Below are 16,944 nucleotides of genomic sequence, written 5' to 3' on the forward strand. Positions count from 1 at the left end.
GTAATTAGATTTGGGGAACAGAGGGGAGTCAGGGATGACGGTTGGATTTTTAGGCTGCAAAACTGAATGGATGTAGATGGAAGAAAAAAAAGAAAACACGCAAAGAAAAATAAATAGGTTGAAAGATAAAGAGGGTGGGTGATGTTTGGACATGATGGAATAGAGGTGACATGTGCAAATATCCTATAGTCTGAGGGATGGGAGTATTTTTCTTTTTTTTACTTTAAAAATATATTTTATTGATTTTTTACAGGGAGGAAGAGAGAGGGATAGAGAGTTAGAAACATCCATGAGAAACATTGATCAGCTGCCTCCTGCACACCCCCTACTGAGGATGTGTCCGCAACCAAGGTACATGTCCTTGATCGAAATCAAACCTGGGACCTTTCAGTCCGCAGGCCAATGCTCTATCCACTGAGCCAAACTGTCTTAGGGGGGATTGGGGGTTTTGAGTTCATCAATGTGACCTAGTTTGGAGTTATGGTTTAGGGAGTTTTCAGCACAGAAAATAATTGAAAACATGAGATCACTCAGGGTCTGTTTATAAGATAAATAGAAAATGGGACTTAGAGTAAGATACTGAGGAGTAGGTGACAGAAAAAAAGCTTTTTACCTGAGTATACATTACCTGACTCTCAGTTATATTGTTTCATAGAAAATCAAGTATTATAACAACATGAAAATTCTATTAATTAATAATAACTTATAATAAATTTTCTACTTTAAATTCCACTCCACTTAATCCTGTTGTTTGCCTCTGTTCGGTGAATCAACTTTTGGGTAACTGTTTCTCTGATTAACATTTTTGTATATTTACTAGTAATTAAGAAATCATGAAATAGCAAGGTTAAGTTCTTTTTTTTTTTTCTTTTTCCTTTAGTTGAGCAGTAATGTATTCAATGCCAGAAGTGTTACAAGAATTTTAAAAGTGATGCCATTTTATTGGCATATTTTGACAGTTTCTCTTTTAAAGTGTCTACCTCATCTTCTGATAGTAAATTCAGTAAGCAGTACAACTAGTGTTCTTAGTGTTTTGATTTCTCACTACTACTAAACATACATTAACATCCTTAAGATCTTCCTATTAAATCATAATCTTCTGTTGCATTTCAAAGCTGGTGAATTTTCTTACCATAAATCTCTTCCTGTGGTTCTAAATCTCAATTGTACCCTATTTCAATATAAGCACTTGCCTTATCCATTTTTATATAATTCAAAATGCATCTCTCCTTTATCAAGGTATCTTTTTTTCTATGAAATCTTTCTCTCAGATAAGTGAACATATTATGTAGTATATTAGGGTAGTATGTATTAAGAGGGAAAAAACAATGAGAGAAGGACATGGGTTGAAATTTTAGATGTATTAGCGTGTGGAAAATTCACTGGGAAAGTGGCTTTTGAAGAAAAAATTGAAAGTAGGAGGAGAAATTAGTCTTGCAAGTATGAAAGGGCAGCACTAGGCAGGCAGATGGAACAGGAATGGTCTGTGAGACAGCAATTGTACAAGAGAATGATCATCACTCAGTTCTTTTTCTTGTTTTCAAGCTTCATAAATAGTCCTTAAATAAAGGGGGTATAAATCCTCAAATAAAGAGATCATATAGAAATAAAATATGCAAGTATTTAAATTCTTTGTGCAATTAGCTGCTTACTATGTATTACTATATTGTTTGTGATAATACGCATGGTCCTCTAAAAGTAAATTTTAAAGAAGCATAGGACTTTAGTATAGTCCAATTTAATCATTTGTCTAATTGTTTACTTATCATAATAAAGAACAACTACTCAGAAACTCATATGCTTTTTAGAGTAGGAGAAAGGGATGAAAGAAAGGAAATTACACTTCATTATATGACATAAAGTTAGCTCCTAAACACTTTAAGGAGATGACCTCCTGTAGTAGGTAAAATTCAATCCAATTTATGGAGGAGATATTATGTAGAGAGTTCAAGTATCTTGTCCCAAATCAGAAATAAACCTTAAACCTAAGCCTATCATATTACAAAGTCTATGCTGTTTCCTAACTATGTAATTTGTTTATGGCATTATGTATAAGCAATCTTATCCCAACTAATCCCTAAAAAATGTTTCAGTTCTTATTCTTTATTAATAGCCTTCATTTAATGCAGCATTAGATCACATTAATAATCTTAGGTCTGATTTCACTTCAGTTGGAATAATGTTTCATTATTCTTTGAGTTCACAATTAATATGTTTCATAGCACATTGTGAAAGACAAATTAATTCCTCTTCTATCATATATTATATAAGAACAGATGCTACTGCTTCTGAGTGAATAGCATTATTCACTAGAAAAAAAACAGTTAATTCCATTATCTGAAAAATATTTTTATATAAATATGATCTACTGCCATTGTTCACATTGAGTCCACCTTCTTTTCTTTCTTTAATGTGACTGGACTGGCAACATTTCTCTTTCTCCAGCTCTTATCAGAAGGAGGTTTTTGTTGTTGGTTTTTTTGTTTGTTTGTTTGTTTTTTTGTTTTTTGGTTATTTTTTACATGACAGTCCTTGTCGAAAAGTTTGATCATAGCATCACTGATCATTTCAGTAGGAAAAAAAATAAAGGTATTTAAGGAGATAATTTGTCTATAATATGTTTATTTTTAATTCCAGTTTAGAGATGACTGTAGAATAGGAATTTGTAAATATTGCTTTTCTCTTTTTAAAATATAGTTTATTGACTTTTTTACAGAGAGGAAAGGAGAGGGATAGAAAGTTAGAAATATTGATGAGAGAGGAACATTGATCAGCTGCCTCCTGCACACCCCCTAACTATGTAATTTGTATGTGCCCGCAACCAAGGTACATGCCATTGACTGGAATGGAACCCGGGACCCTTGAATCCGCCGGCCGACGCTCTGTCCACTGAGCCAAACCGGTTTTGGCTATTGCTTTTCTTCATTGTATTTATGAAAACTTACGAAAGTCATTTTTTTCAATACTCATCAGAATTCATTATCACACTGCTTATGCCTCCTTAAACTTAAGATAAAAGAGGACATTTAATGATAGAATAGACTGAGATAGTTCTTAGTGCATGTGTCTAAAACAGAGTGTAATTAAACCTGAAGCATTCCCAGATTTTTGTTTTCTTTTTGAATTTTAATGAATCACGAGAATAAGCTTTTACATAAAGAACTCACTGCTAAATACATGTATGACTTCATTTAAGAACATGGAGAATGCCTCCACAAACCACCTCCTTGGCTGTGTCAGAGCCTGGGCTGGGCTCTGCTGTTACAGCGGCATTCAGGATAGCTCTGAGATTACGGGTCTGGGTTACCCTGACAGTCTTACGCAAATAGACAGAAACATCAATGATGAGAGGGGATCATTGATTGGCTGCCCCCTGCACTTTGGACCGAGCCCACAACCCAGGCATGTGCCCTTGATCAGAATCGAACCCAGGGCTTTTGGGTCCACAGGCAGATGCTCTCTCCACAGAGCCAAACCAGCCAGGGCCAAATTTATCTTTATTGTTGAAAATATTATAGATGCCCCCTCTTAAACCCCCTCCCCTCATTGATCCCCTCTCCTCCCCTCTCCTGTCCCTTCCCCAGGCCTTCACCACACTATTAACTATCCATATATGCATGTAAGTTCTATCTCTCCACCCGATTCCCTTTAAAATACACCAATCTGTTGCATGCTTCAACGTTTTTGGATCTCGTTTGTCCATCAGTTTATTTTGTGCATTAGATTCCACATATAAGCAAGATCCTTGATACTTGTCTTTCTCTGACTGGCTTATTTCACTTACTAGTAGCATAATACTCTCCAGGCCCCTCCATGCTGTCTCAAAACGTAAGATATACTCCTGTTTTCACCTGAACAATATTCCATCGTGTAAATGTCCAACAGCTTTTTATTATTATTTTATTTACTTAATTATTGTCTAACATTTTACGTATGTCTCCTTTTCCCCTTATTGACCTTCCTCCCCCTACCCCAGCCATTCCCACCTTGGGCAAACCACCACTGTCCCAGTGTCTGTGTGCATTGGTTATGCCAATATGTAATTTTGATTGCTAATACAGCCATTGGTTATGCTAATAAGTCCTTTGATTGCTCTCTAACACCCCCTCCCCTACCATTTGCCTCTGGATCTATTCTTGTTCATCAAATTATATTGATCATTATATCCTACATATGAGTGAGATTGTGTCCCACACTATCCATTAGTGCACTGATGGGCACTTGGGCTGTTTACAGATCTTAGCTATTGTGAATAATGCTGCTATGAACAGAGGGGTGCATATGTTCTTCTTGATTGGTGTTTCTTGCATCTTGGAATATATTCCTAGAAATGGCTATTCCATTTTTTATTTTTTGAGGAAAAACCACACTACTTTCAATAGTGGTTGTACCATTCTGCATTTCCACCAACAGTATACCAGGGTTCCTTTTTCTCCACATCATTGCCAGCACTTGTTTGTTGAGTTATTAATGGTAGCCATTCTGGCAGGTGTGAGGTGGTACTTTATTGTCATTTCAATTTGCATCTCTCTAATAATTAGTGATGTTAAGCATTTTTTCATATGTGTGTTGGTCACTTGTGTGTCCTCTTTGGAGAATGTATTCAGGTTCCTGTAAAAGGCCAATTTCCAATTATTAATATGAGAAATAATTTGCTATAGCAGTAATATAATTTTTAGTAATTAGAGGGCAAAATGCTCCAAGGATGAGATATAATTTTTTTAAAATCAGCTACTAATTCTATAAAAATTAAAAAAAATCTGACTTGATTTTACAGTTTGCTTCTATTAAAATTAAATGATTTGATGCTGCATGCTAATAATTATTATAATTTTAGAGAATTATGTTTGACTAACTGTTGATGAGTCAGGAAGGGTAAACAAAGAAAGGATAAAATGAATAATTCCCTTTAGTTGAACTTTAAAAAAGGAGAGTATGATTCTGTAATTCTAATGTACTTTTTAATGAAGAAAATATTTTGATAAAGTTATCTTCTCAAGGAAGCAATATTTTGTAAGAACCTTAGAGACAAAGATCTAAATTTAGCCAGTAAGGGTCTAATATTTTTGTACCTCTTCTGAAAGTGCCTGTTGATTAAATCAAGAGAGGAAATAATTAAAGCCATCCTGGATGCACCTTATTGTAACTGTCCAGCACACCATGCCGGGAGCCACAGGCTCCACTCCACAGGCTCACTCAGCCCTGGCTGAGCCAGAACCAGAGCTAAAATAAAAGCTCCTTTAACCTTTCAAAATATTCTAATATGGTTAGAACCGACTTCACGTTCTGTGAAAAAGAAAGCAGCATGCTCCACTGATTTTTATGTGTTTTTAAAGATAATTTAACATAGTTATGGTTGCATGCTAATATGTTCACAGGAAAGAGGGAACATAATAAACAAATATAGTGTAATTAACTGTCGGGGAAGTTATAAAAGGAGGAAAACTTGGAGAGTTAAATTTTACATGACCTTCCTCAAGATCGAATTGACTAATTCTGAGGGGGGGTGGAAAGGAATGCTTATGCATCTGAATAGTTCTTGGTTTTCTTCTAACTTGAGCTCAGTGGAGTTGATATTCTTGCAAATTTTTCCTGGAAACACATTTGACAACTGCTATTTTCAAACTAAAAAAAAAACCAAACAAAAACAAATAGTACCCTACTGACTGATTGATTTCTCAGTCCAGGATTATACAATCATGCTGGTGCAGACCATATTAAACACTTTCCAATTATAGGTATGTGGAATGCTAATTAATTAGTCATGTGATACTAATTAGTTGCCACCCCTCCGTTTTCTTTAGTGAAAATATTTTTGCTTGCATTGGCCTACAGAGGAAATGTGGAGAAAATACCCTATTTTAGGAAGAGAATGTCAGTAATTCATAATCAGTTTCAAATCTGAGTTGCTTCTAATGCCAACATATTCTTGACAAATAAGTATTGCAAAGTTGTTAACTAATTGGCCTTATTAGCACTGTTCATATATTTCTTTGGCAGAACATTGTTAAGCCAATGTCCCTAAATCTTTTCAAATATTAGTGTCTAAGCCTTACAATAATTCTGGTATAGGTACTATAATTAACTTTACTTAATAAAACTTTCTAACTAAGTAACACTGAAATATATTCACATTATAAACAAAATAACCATTTCTCTTCATAGTTTTCCCATTTTAATTTTCTGAAAATATTCACAGAAACTTTAAGTTTAAAAACTTGAAACTCTTTTCTAAATATATATTTAGATCCGAATGACAGGAAACACTTTCATGCAGTCTATTATTGGGATAACAGTCTACATATGTGATTTTTTTCTATTTGTCTACAGATTTCTTTGCCCTTATGTCCCTTAATGTGATTGGTTAGTTTACCACTGAGTATATATAAGCAGATTCATCTCCCCAAGGTGGAATGAAATTGAATAGGTCTTCCCTATTTTATGTTATCTGGAAGAGAAGATTTTCATCACACTGAGACCATCACCAATTTCTGAGGTGAAATTAATGTTCTATAATTACCAGCTTCCAGGGCCTTTTATAGACTTTTAAATAAGGAGATTCCAGAGTGCCAAGGATCTTAAATAAACTTTTTGTTTTACTGAAAATGCTTCAGTTCCTGTGACCTACTGTTTCCGCATGTCTGCAAATAGTTTAACTGTATGCATTACTGTTTAGCTATGGTATATCAGCACCTCCTTTCTTACTTCCCTGGACTGTCTCCAGGCGAGGCATGCAAGTCGGACTGGCATTCAGTGAATTCTCATTAGTTTGTTATCTGTCCTCAGAGTCTCTCAGACCAGAAGACCAGTATAGATATCATGTTTTAAGGTTTAAGAAAATATACGTGGGATGGTGCTAATTCTTCATCTCTAATCATTTAACATTCTAAGGTTTCAGGTTAGGATTTTGAAGAATAGGGTTGAGGAAGCCTAAGAGTCTGAAGTATAATTGTTTATTGGAATGGCACTAGTCTCAAGAAGGTAAACCATGCTTTCAATAAAGCTTTGTGACCTTAAAAGTGATCTGTGCATGTACTAGCACATATTGGTGAGGATATGGAGAAATTGGAAAACTTGTGTATTTTTATAGGAATGTAAAATGTTTAGCCCCTGTATGAAATAGCATGGTAGTTCCTAAAAAAAATCAAACATAGAATCACCATATAATTTACCAATTCTACTTTTGGGTAGGAGCCCAAAAGAACTGAAAGCAAGGGTATGAACAGGTATTTGTGCATTAATGTTCGTACCAGCATTATTATAAAAATAATGCTTTTTGAAACATTCATAAACCTATAAATTTTGCTTATGTCACATCAGAAATTATTTTCCAGGAAAGTTTTACCATATATTATAACCACAGCTATATAAGATTTTTAAAATTTTATTTGGATTTTACTGCAACTTAGCACACTATGCCCTGGGATTCCTATATTACATTTTAATGGATTTTTTATTGTAATATATCCCAAATAAATATGACTTATGTGGGTGAAAAGTAAATACTTATGGGGTATTTTTTCATCTTAATTTAACATTTTTATTTTCCAAGAAACCTAAATTTTTTCCTCTCCATATGGCTAAGTAGATGGAAGCATGTCATTTTGATGTTCTTTTTGAGAACCATAACTTTTATTTTAAAATCTGAATATGAAGTCTTTAGAATACCTCTGATATTAATTATTAATTAATTTTGAAATAGAACTGACTATCTCCAAGGATCAAAGTTTAAATTTCCCAGCTACATGTAATAATTAGATCTGTGCAATTATGTCTAAAAAACAAATGGACAGCCTGAATAGGTGATGTATTACAAAGCCACAGCTCACAGGTTGTATGACCCTAATAAACTAGACTGGTTGTATTGTCAATCCATATATTGTTATGTTAGGGAAATAGTACCATGTTACACTATTGTCCCTCAAACAGAATCTCCTAGCCCCGTGGTTGGCAAACTGTGGCTCGCGAGCCACAATGTGACTCTTTGGCCCCTTGAGGGTGGCTCTTCCACAAAATACCATGGCCTGAGCGAGTCTATTTTGAAGAAGTGGCTTTAGAAGAAGTTTAAGTTTAAAAAATTTGGCTCTCAAAAAAAAGTTCAATAGTTGTAGTGTTGGTATTTGGCTCTGTTGACTAATGGGTTTGCTGACCACTCTCTTAGCTTAAAGCTCCATTCATTTAAAGGATAGAAAATCTTTACTTTTCAATATACTTTTATTGATTTCAGAGAGGAAGGAAGAGGGAGAGAGAGATAGAAACATCAATGATAAGAGAGAATCATTGATTGGCTGCCTCCTGCATGCCCTACACTGGATTTTGAGCCTGCAATCTGGGCATATGCCCTGACTGGGAATTGAACTTTGACCTCCTGGTTCATAGGTTTGATGGTCAACCATTGGGACACGCTGCCTGGAAGGATGGAAAATATTTATTGGCCTTTATCATCATAATAGATCAATTGCAGGTTGCTTCACAAACCAAAATAACACTGATTATTTTTTAAAGAAAACAAGGTGTGTGTGTGTGTGTGTGTGACTTCTTCCTCTCTCCTTCTTCTCAAACAGCTTTGTTTCACAACCTAACTTTGTTCTCCTCTGTCCATTTTAGAGATATGTGCTGATAAATCTTCAAGATTTTTTTAAGCTATTATGACTTTGCATGGCTATAAAAAGTTAATAACAGATTTATATTTTTATTAGCATTTATACTACAAATGCAGGAGACATCTTAAATTCTAATTTAATGCACTTTAAAAGTCCTTTTTATTAGCCTGTGAATTCCCAACCATGCTGTTTTATTGAAATGTGCCGAAATATGTCCTAGTCAAAACAGCAGTGCAGATCTCAAGTTATAAGGGGAAAATAATTCTAGCATTTGGATAAACTGCACAGTCAACCTTCTTGAAAGTTTACTAATGTGTACTAGAAACATTACTGGCCCAATGAAGCTGCAATAGTAATGACATAACTTTTAACACTACAAGTAAAGAAGTATGCATATGTGTACTTCCATAGGAAGGAGGTTGTATTGGTAGGTAAAATAAGACATCTATTATTGATGATGATTCTTAAATTCCATTTTCATTATGGATTTTAATTATGTAATTTCAGACATGTAACTGTTTATAAATCTAGATTCACATATGAACAATAGGATTACTTTCTTGAGACCTGGAATTGCATTTTTCTAAGGATTCTTATGCATTTATGAAGACGTTTGTCTCTGCTCCATTGTAATTGTGAAATATGTGTTCATTATTGGCCAACCTGGTTTTAGCATTTCTCCAACCAGAGCTCATGAGTTCTTTTCTGCATTCTTGTTTGTATTCAGGGTGTGACCCAGGAGGGGTCAGGTTAGGGAAGATTGGGGAAACAGACAGTCCACCTCTAATTAAATGCCAACACGTCCCCTTCCATTTTTATGTGCGTTTCCCCAAATGGAAAAGCAGATGGCATCGCTTGAGCCTCTCTGGTGAGAACCCCCTTTTTAAATCTCTGCTGAAATGGGAAAGTGGGGACAATGCCAATTCAGCTGTTACTGCTCATTCTCATAATGGACAAGATGGCAAGATATTTGGGAGGGAGGGAAAGCCCCCTGGAGGTATAATATAAGCCATCTTCATTACCACTGCATTAGGCAGGCCATCTCCAAACCCGGGGGGGAGAACATGTGGGCCTTGCTTTATTTTATACATAGCGGGAGCTGGCAGTAAAGTTGTGTGGTAGAATAGATTTCCAACATTTTTCCGCCCTTAATTATGATTTTCTAAGGTTTCCTCTGTGACGGATTTTACAAAAGGGAGTTTAGTAACACTATCATTAGCTGCACGGATCAATATGGTCTAGGGAATACAAAACAACTTTAGTTGTTTAAAAATAGGAAGTATCAGAGGTGGTCCCCTTCCCCCCATGGATATCAGATCACATTATTGATTGGTCTACAGTGCCACTGTGAAAAATGTCCAGGTATCAGGTGGACTAGCTGGGAACACAATTAAAGGCACTCTATTAGTGAACACAGATGTAGCTCCGGAGAGGCCGCCCCCATGTCTCTCTGTGTGAATCCTTCTGTAAAAGACATGCCCTGCGTCTATGATAAGATCATGAAAGACAAGAAAAGGCTTAAGACCAAAAGCATCATTTTCTTGTTCTCTTTTCTAGTATTTTTTACAGTTTGTCCAATGGCTTTTATCAAATAATTTAGAGAAAAAATAAATAAAACCTGGAAAAATATACATGAGACAAACACATAAAATAAATACAGAGTGAAATATAACCTCCACATGGGTGGAATGATAGTACGATTACAATATTTAGAAAAAAATTGAAATAAATAATTACGAATGTCATATCAAGGAGTTTTAGCTCCTAGTGCTCAAATCAATATGAAGGATTAACCAAGTTTTATTTCAGTTAGGAATAGTATCTCATACAGCTAGTCTTAGTTTTTAAAACTTAATTAGGGGGACAGAATTATAGGAAGAAATTAAAAAGAATTTTATATATCTATAAGTAAGTTGTAAATTTTTCTATTTCTCCATATAGTGTATATTTAAAAAACAAAGACAAAACTAATTTGCAGTGACAGAAACACTGGATGATTCTTTAAATTAAACCAGTGGTCCTCAAAGTGTGGTCCCCGGCCCAGAAGCATCAGCATGATTGTGCAATTGTTAGAAGTGCAAATATTACAAACCCCACAGCATATCAGCAATCTGTACTACAAGTTCTCTCTATCACTCTAATGTAGGCCAGTGTTTGAGAATTACTTCCTTGGACCTTTGTTTTGGGGCACTTTTAGTAGTAAAAATTATATTCTTACTAGTAAAATTGGTAGTTATAGAGGGGTATATTTTAACTTAATTAAAAAATATATTCTCAGTCCCATTCTAACCAGTATTCTCATCTTTAAGGAGGGGCAATTAACTCTAGGGAGACTTGTAGCTGGCCAAATAAACCTAATTCAGATGTGCTTGGCTGGAGAGATTAACCAAAGAATGTATATGCACATATGCATATTCCATGGATGCAGACAGTAGTGCCTTGAAGGTGGGGAGGGCAGAGGTAGTGGGGTGGAAAGGGAAAAGTAGGACATCTGTAATACTTTTAACAATAAAGATGATCTTTAAAAATAAAATAAATAAATGAACTAACTAAAGAAATACAATCCACTGAGCAAGGAGAGGAGTGGCACTGGATGAACCTGAGGAGGTAGGCAGAGGCCACATTGTCTTTGTGATCAAGGCCAAGGTTGCTGAAATAATGGAGGCCCTTCAGGAAGTTTACCTAGGTGAGCGCCATGTTAGTGCTTCAACCTGCAGAAAGCATTGTGACTACAGTGAAAAGAACAGGCTGCTACAGAATAAGGAGGTGGTGGTGGAGGTGTTCCTGCCGGTCATTTAGTCATTTAAGAGGGTTTTGTAGTCCAAGTAGGCTAAAGGTAATAGCTTAGAATGGAGTGGAAACAATAGGGAGGGAGAGAGGGAGAGAGGGAGAGAGAGAGAGAGAGAGAGAGAGAGAGAGAGAGAGAGAGAGAGAGAGAGAGAGAGAGAGAGAGAGAGAACGAGCAAGTTAAGTGATATTTGCATATTCAAGGGAGAATTCATAGGCTATGGGGTTGACATGGAGAGCTATTCATCTCTGACCAACCTGAGCACTTGAGTTGCTTATGGCTCTATTTAGGAAGACACAGATACCACTACAGAGCTGGGGGTGTGGTAAATTCAGATTTGAATATTTTTCTTTGTAGTGTGTGTGAGCAGTTGCAAGGGCATCTCACCAAAGTGTATTCTAAGATGGAAATTGGATGTCTTATTTCTTGAGGTTGTTAACTGTCAATGCACTAAAATTAGACTTTAATGAGTGAGAACATATTGCCATATATCAGAGCATTAGGAGCTCTCAGTCCAATTATTTGTATTTCATAACGTCACTTCTAATATTTCACCTTGAAGATCACTCAGGCCCCTGAGAGTAATTTGTATCTGCCTTTGCATTATTATTTGCTCGCCTTCACAACAGGAGCTACAGGCTTTGAAAGGAGCTCATTATGTTATCTCAAGTTAGAGTCACTTAAATGTGTCTTCTCCTTTGGAATTGTATGCCATTAATTTCACAAAATAGTAACCGATTGAACATTGTATAGTTTAAGATCCCATCTGTTAAGTTTTTAACAGGGTTTGGACTGATATTCTGGCTGTCAAATTTATTTGGCTATTTTTTGAACATAAGCTATATCAATGATTTCATATTGTGGAGTATTTATTGATAAAACATATTACAAAGGAAGAATGATTTATTGTTGAAGTATTTAATTGACGTTTTGCCATCTCACATGCCAGTAATTGCTGTACAGTATCTTAAATAATAGCTTCAATATTATCACCAATTATCAGATATTCCATACACTATTAAAGCTCAGTACTATTGTGATTCTGTGTTTGTTCTTTAGAGGATATCGTCATAGACAATATTCCTCTCTCTTCTTCCCCTTTAAATAGTAGTGTGAAGTCAACTCCAAACATGTTTGGTCTTAGGGTTTAGTCTCTGAGCAATACCTAAAATCCTATCTCTGGCTGAAGAAAAGAAAATCATGCAAGCCTTATGATTATATATTTAAATTTGACTTTAAGGTAGAAATGCTATTTTAAAAAGGATAAACACCAGTTTTAACATTTTTCACAACTTTCCCAGAAATGTGAAAATAGAATAAAGGCAAGAACAAGTCTGAAATGTTTATTTCTTGAAGGCGCCACTGTAATGAAAAGATGTAGCAAGATTTTGAGGTGTTTTGTTTAGTTGCAAACCCCCATTGTTCAGTATTGGTCATTACAATATCATTGTGTTGATTTGGAAAAAAATCTACAACAGATTTCTTCTTGGATCTTCTTATAAATTTTTGTTTGATCATTATAATCTCTGCTTTATTCTTTGACTATTAAGTTTACTTTACCTAAAGAAATAGCAGGGGCCCGGCTGGTATGGCTCAGTGGTTGAGGATTTACCTATGAGCCAGGAGGTTGTGGTTTGATTCCTGGTCAGGGCACATGCCTGGGTTTTGGGCTTAATACCCAATGTGGGGCATGCAGGAGGTAGCTAATCAATGATTCTTTCTCATCATTGATATTTCTATATCTCTTTCCTTCTCTCATCCTCTCTGAAATCAATGAAAAACATTTAAAAAAAGAAAGAAAGAAAGAAAGAAAGAAAGAAAGAAAGAAAGAAAGAAAGAAAGAAAGAAAGAAAGAAAGAAATAGATGGGAAAAAGGAGACTTATTCAAGACCTTTCAGAATAGAAAGATAAATAGACATTCTCTTACTCCAGGGTGGGAATGTTGAGTAAATTTGATTAAAATGGGGTTGGGAATAAAATAGTGATATTAAGGACGACCCTGACATAGTTTCTTCACATCCACACTTGTTTGAATGTTTTAATTGCCTTTACCAATGAAGTAAAACCCAAAAGGAGCTAAGTCCGAAGAGCACATATGCTGTTTGACTGATCTGAGTAGGTAGGTTAACTGACACCCTTGACTAGCTAAATTAGACAATATGGTTCAACCAGTTTGTACACAGACACACCATTGCTGCAGGCACCAAGACAGGATTGCTTAATACATGTCCCCAAGTATTAGTAGTTAGCCATATGTTTGAAGTGATTTAGGTGAAACTTGCCAGAAGCAGAAATGGACTAAATGATCTCAGGAGCCACTCCCCAGTGCGCTGTGTTTCTATTTGAATCTAATATATATATATATATATATATATATATATATATATATATATAGAGAGAGAGAGAGAGAGAGAGAGAGAGAGAGAGAGAGAGAGAGAGAGAGAGAGAGAGAGAGAGAATACAAACCTATTTTATTTCAAAATGCTTTGGCTTTAGTGAGGTGAAGACAGCGAAGAGGGATGTTTTTCTTGTAAGTAAACATTTGAATTCAATGGTAACATAACTGTTTTGATCAAGCTAATTACTTTAACTTGTAAATTAACTTGACTGTTTAAACATTCATTAGACAACTGCCTGAGAGATCTTAATGCATGTATTTGCATTTTAGAACAAGGAAACATATTTATAAAGTATGAACATATGCACTTTCTATGCATGGAGAGAAATAAAACTTTCCCAAAATATGCGTATGGTTTGCAAACTCTTTCCTCCCCCTCTCTGTCGCCTGCACCTACTTACGTTACAGCCGAGAAAACATGGGCCAGATTTTCAGGTTGTCCCCTATCCTCTTTTAGCCAGATCGCTCCCTAATTCTGTCATTGCTTGTTTTGCTCCATTCACTCAGGTACCAGACTGGTCCGGTTTCCCCAGCAATTTAGACTATGGATCCCATTTATTATCCTTTCTCCTCCCTAAGCATCCTCCCCTCATGAGCAGGGCTATTGTAAGATTCAGAACTGGCTGTAACTCTGGGACAGATATGAAGCAATTACAATGTGTTAGCAGATAAATATGTGTGTGTGTGTGTGTATATATATATATATATATATGTGTGTGTGTGTGTGTGTGTGTGTGTGTGTGTATTTGTCTTTATCTTTGAGGTATATACATCCTTCAATTGAAGATGAGTTCCAAATAGCCAAAAAATTGAAAAACTCAGTCAACATTATGTTCTTTAAGTGATTTCAAGTTGGTGAGGCAATCTTTTTATCTGAGCCTTAACAAGCATCCACCTAAACAACAAGAAACTGTGATTTGCTGTGTGAGTCTATTGTTTAAAAAACCAGCCTACCTATAGACCTAATCCATTTGGCTCAGTGGATAGAGCGTCCCCTCGGACTGAAGGATCCCAGGCTCCATTTAGTCAAGGGCGTGTACCTTAGTTGTGGCCACATCCTCAATAGGGAGTGTGCAGGAGGCAGCTGAATGGGTGTTTATTTCTCATCAATGTTCCCCTCTCTATTCCTCTCCCTTTCTCTCTTAAAAAAATCAATAAAATACATAAAAACAAACAAAGAAAAACAGCCTACAGTGGGTTGTCCTTGTAAATCTATACATTTTGTTAGCTTATAAAGATAGGCAGCTAGTTACTAAGAAAATTGCCATTTAACCTGACCTATCCTTAAGGAAGCCAGATAAATGGATGGTTGGGACTAATGTTGAATTAAGATAGAACTAATTTGGAGGCCCATCTGAAGCTGTTTTGGACTTAGAATAGCACTTCTTAAAATTTCAATGCTATGCTTTTTCCTGTTACTTCCAAATTTATGTGAAATTCTAAAAAACAAAACAAAAAATCATTGCAGTAAGATTATGTAAAATACATAAAAACAAGCAAGCAAGCAAACAAAATCTGGTTTACTTATACTCAGTCTATTAAACTGTGAGCATTTACTAGGTGCTCTGAACTGTGATAGGACAGATGTGAAGTCTTGGACTATACTTGCAAGTGTCAGGAGATTGTCAGGAGGAGGGAATTCAAAACATTGTAAGACATCAATTTTCAACCTTTTCATCTCATGGCACTGATAAATGAATTACTAAATTGTACACATAAAAAATACACATAATTTTGATTTATTCACACTGGATATCTATTGTTGTGTTGGTTGTTGTCATCTTTCTATTTGGCTATCTAAGAGAAAAGAGGTCAGTGCCCCTGACTAGTAAGGCATTGCATGTCTTAAAAATTCTTGCAGCACACCAATGTGTGTGCTACACCGGTTGAAATCGCTGTTATGAGGCATAATCCTTGCCCATTGGAACTGATAACTTCTTAGTTAAAGTACAATAATATAATTTCAAACAACATTAACCAATTCAAAACCTCATATGAATTGATAGAATAGTGTGTGGTAGAGCTCTGAGTGTTTGCAGTCAAGGGGGGAAGAGGGAGATTCATGATGGTTGTTGAAATAACCGGGCCTAAGAAAACGGTGAAGTTCAGATTTGGTGGGGAAAGCAGACCAGTTCATTTCAGGAGAGGATCAGGTTTTAAGCAAAGTTCTAGAAATGAGCATTAGCCCTAGGCAATAGCAGAGAACACCAAGTACTATGGCCCTTGCTTCAGTCCATTTCTCCCTCGGTGACGCATAAAATGTTTCATTTCATTTTAAAGTGTTCAGTGCACTAATGATCTAAGGCAGGAGAAAAGCAGTTATCAAAATTACTAGTGATGTGTGTGGTCACTTCATAAATATGATTTAATGATTTTGAAAACAGACTGAGTAGAAACGGAGCATGCTGAAAGCAGTAACAAGGCATTTTTTGAAAAGGTCAGGTTCTTAAATCATAAATCAAATATGAAAAAGAATAGGCTTTTCTTCCATGGTTAATCTGTAAAAATACCTTTGGAAGAATAAGGACATTCTGATTGTGCTTGACCAGGAATAGTAAAATTATGTGTACCCGTAAATGAATTTCATGGCCAATTGGTTTGGGGATTTTCCTACTGAAAGAATGTTAATTTCTTTGTCCTGAAAGAATGGTCTTCTATTTTGGCATAATGGAGTGGTAGAATCTTCTATGGTCTACTTTTATAAAGTAACTGAAAACCTAGCAAAAAATTTTTGCTTCATAGCCCAGAATTTCAATGAATTTGAATAGAAAGTACAAAGTTATATGAACAATGATAGTAGCAATTAAATTTTTTAAAAAACTCCAAGGGAGTTTTGTATGAAGAATGAAGTTCATATCTATAATAGTATGTGTATGTTTTATGTCAGCTAATATAGTCATATCTTACCTTTGATATAACAAAAAAGGCTTTGCTAGATATGTGTATCTTCCAGAATATTCTTCTTCTTTGACAACCAGTATGATGTCACCTGCTCCTTCAAAGTTATGTGGCTTGTTCTCCAGGCTACCCATAACTCATACTTATTTTTAATGCTGCAACATTAGCCTTAAGATATAAAAGCTACCACCATGGCCCCATCATGCATACACCAAAGAGTCATGTTGGATTCCTGGTCAGGACACATACCTAGGTTG

The 16,944-nt window shown here is 35.6% G+C and overlaps 1 protein-coding gene across 2 annotated transcripts in view; it reads left to right on the top strand.

Annotated features, from left to right (window-relative positions):
* The window catches only part of ERBB4 (erb-b2 receptor tyrosine kinase 4), an 819,175-nt gene that overhangs the window by 254,232 nt on the left and 547,999 nt on the right, over nucleotides 1–16,944 (top strand). The gene's annotated exons all lie outside the window — the stretch shown is intronic.

Source organism: Pipistrellus kuhlii, unplaced genomic scaffold (assembly GCF_014108245.1).
Source record: "Pipistrellus kuhlii isolate mPipKuh1 unplaced genomic scaffold, mPipKuh1.p scaffold_m20_p_7, whole genome shotgun sequence".
NCBI lineage: Eukaryota > Metazoa > Chordata > Mammalia > Chiroptera > Vespertilionidae > Pipistrellus > Pipistrellus kuhlii.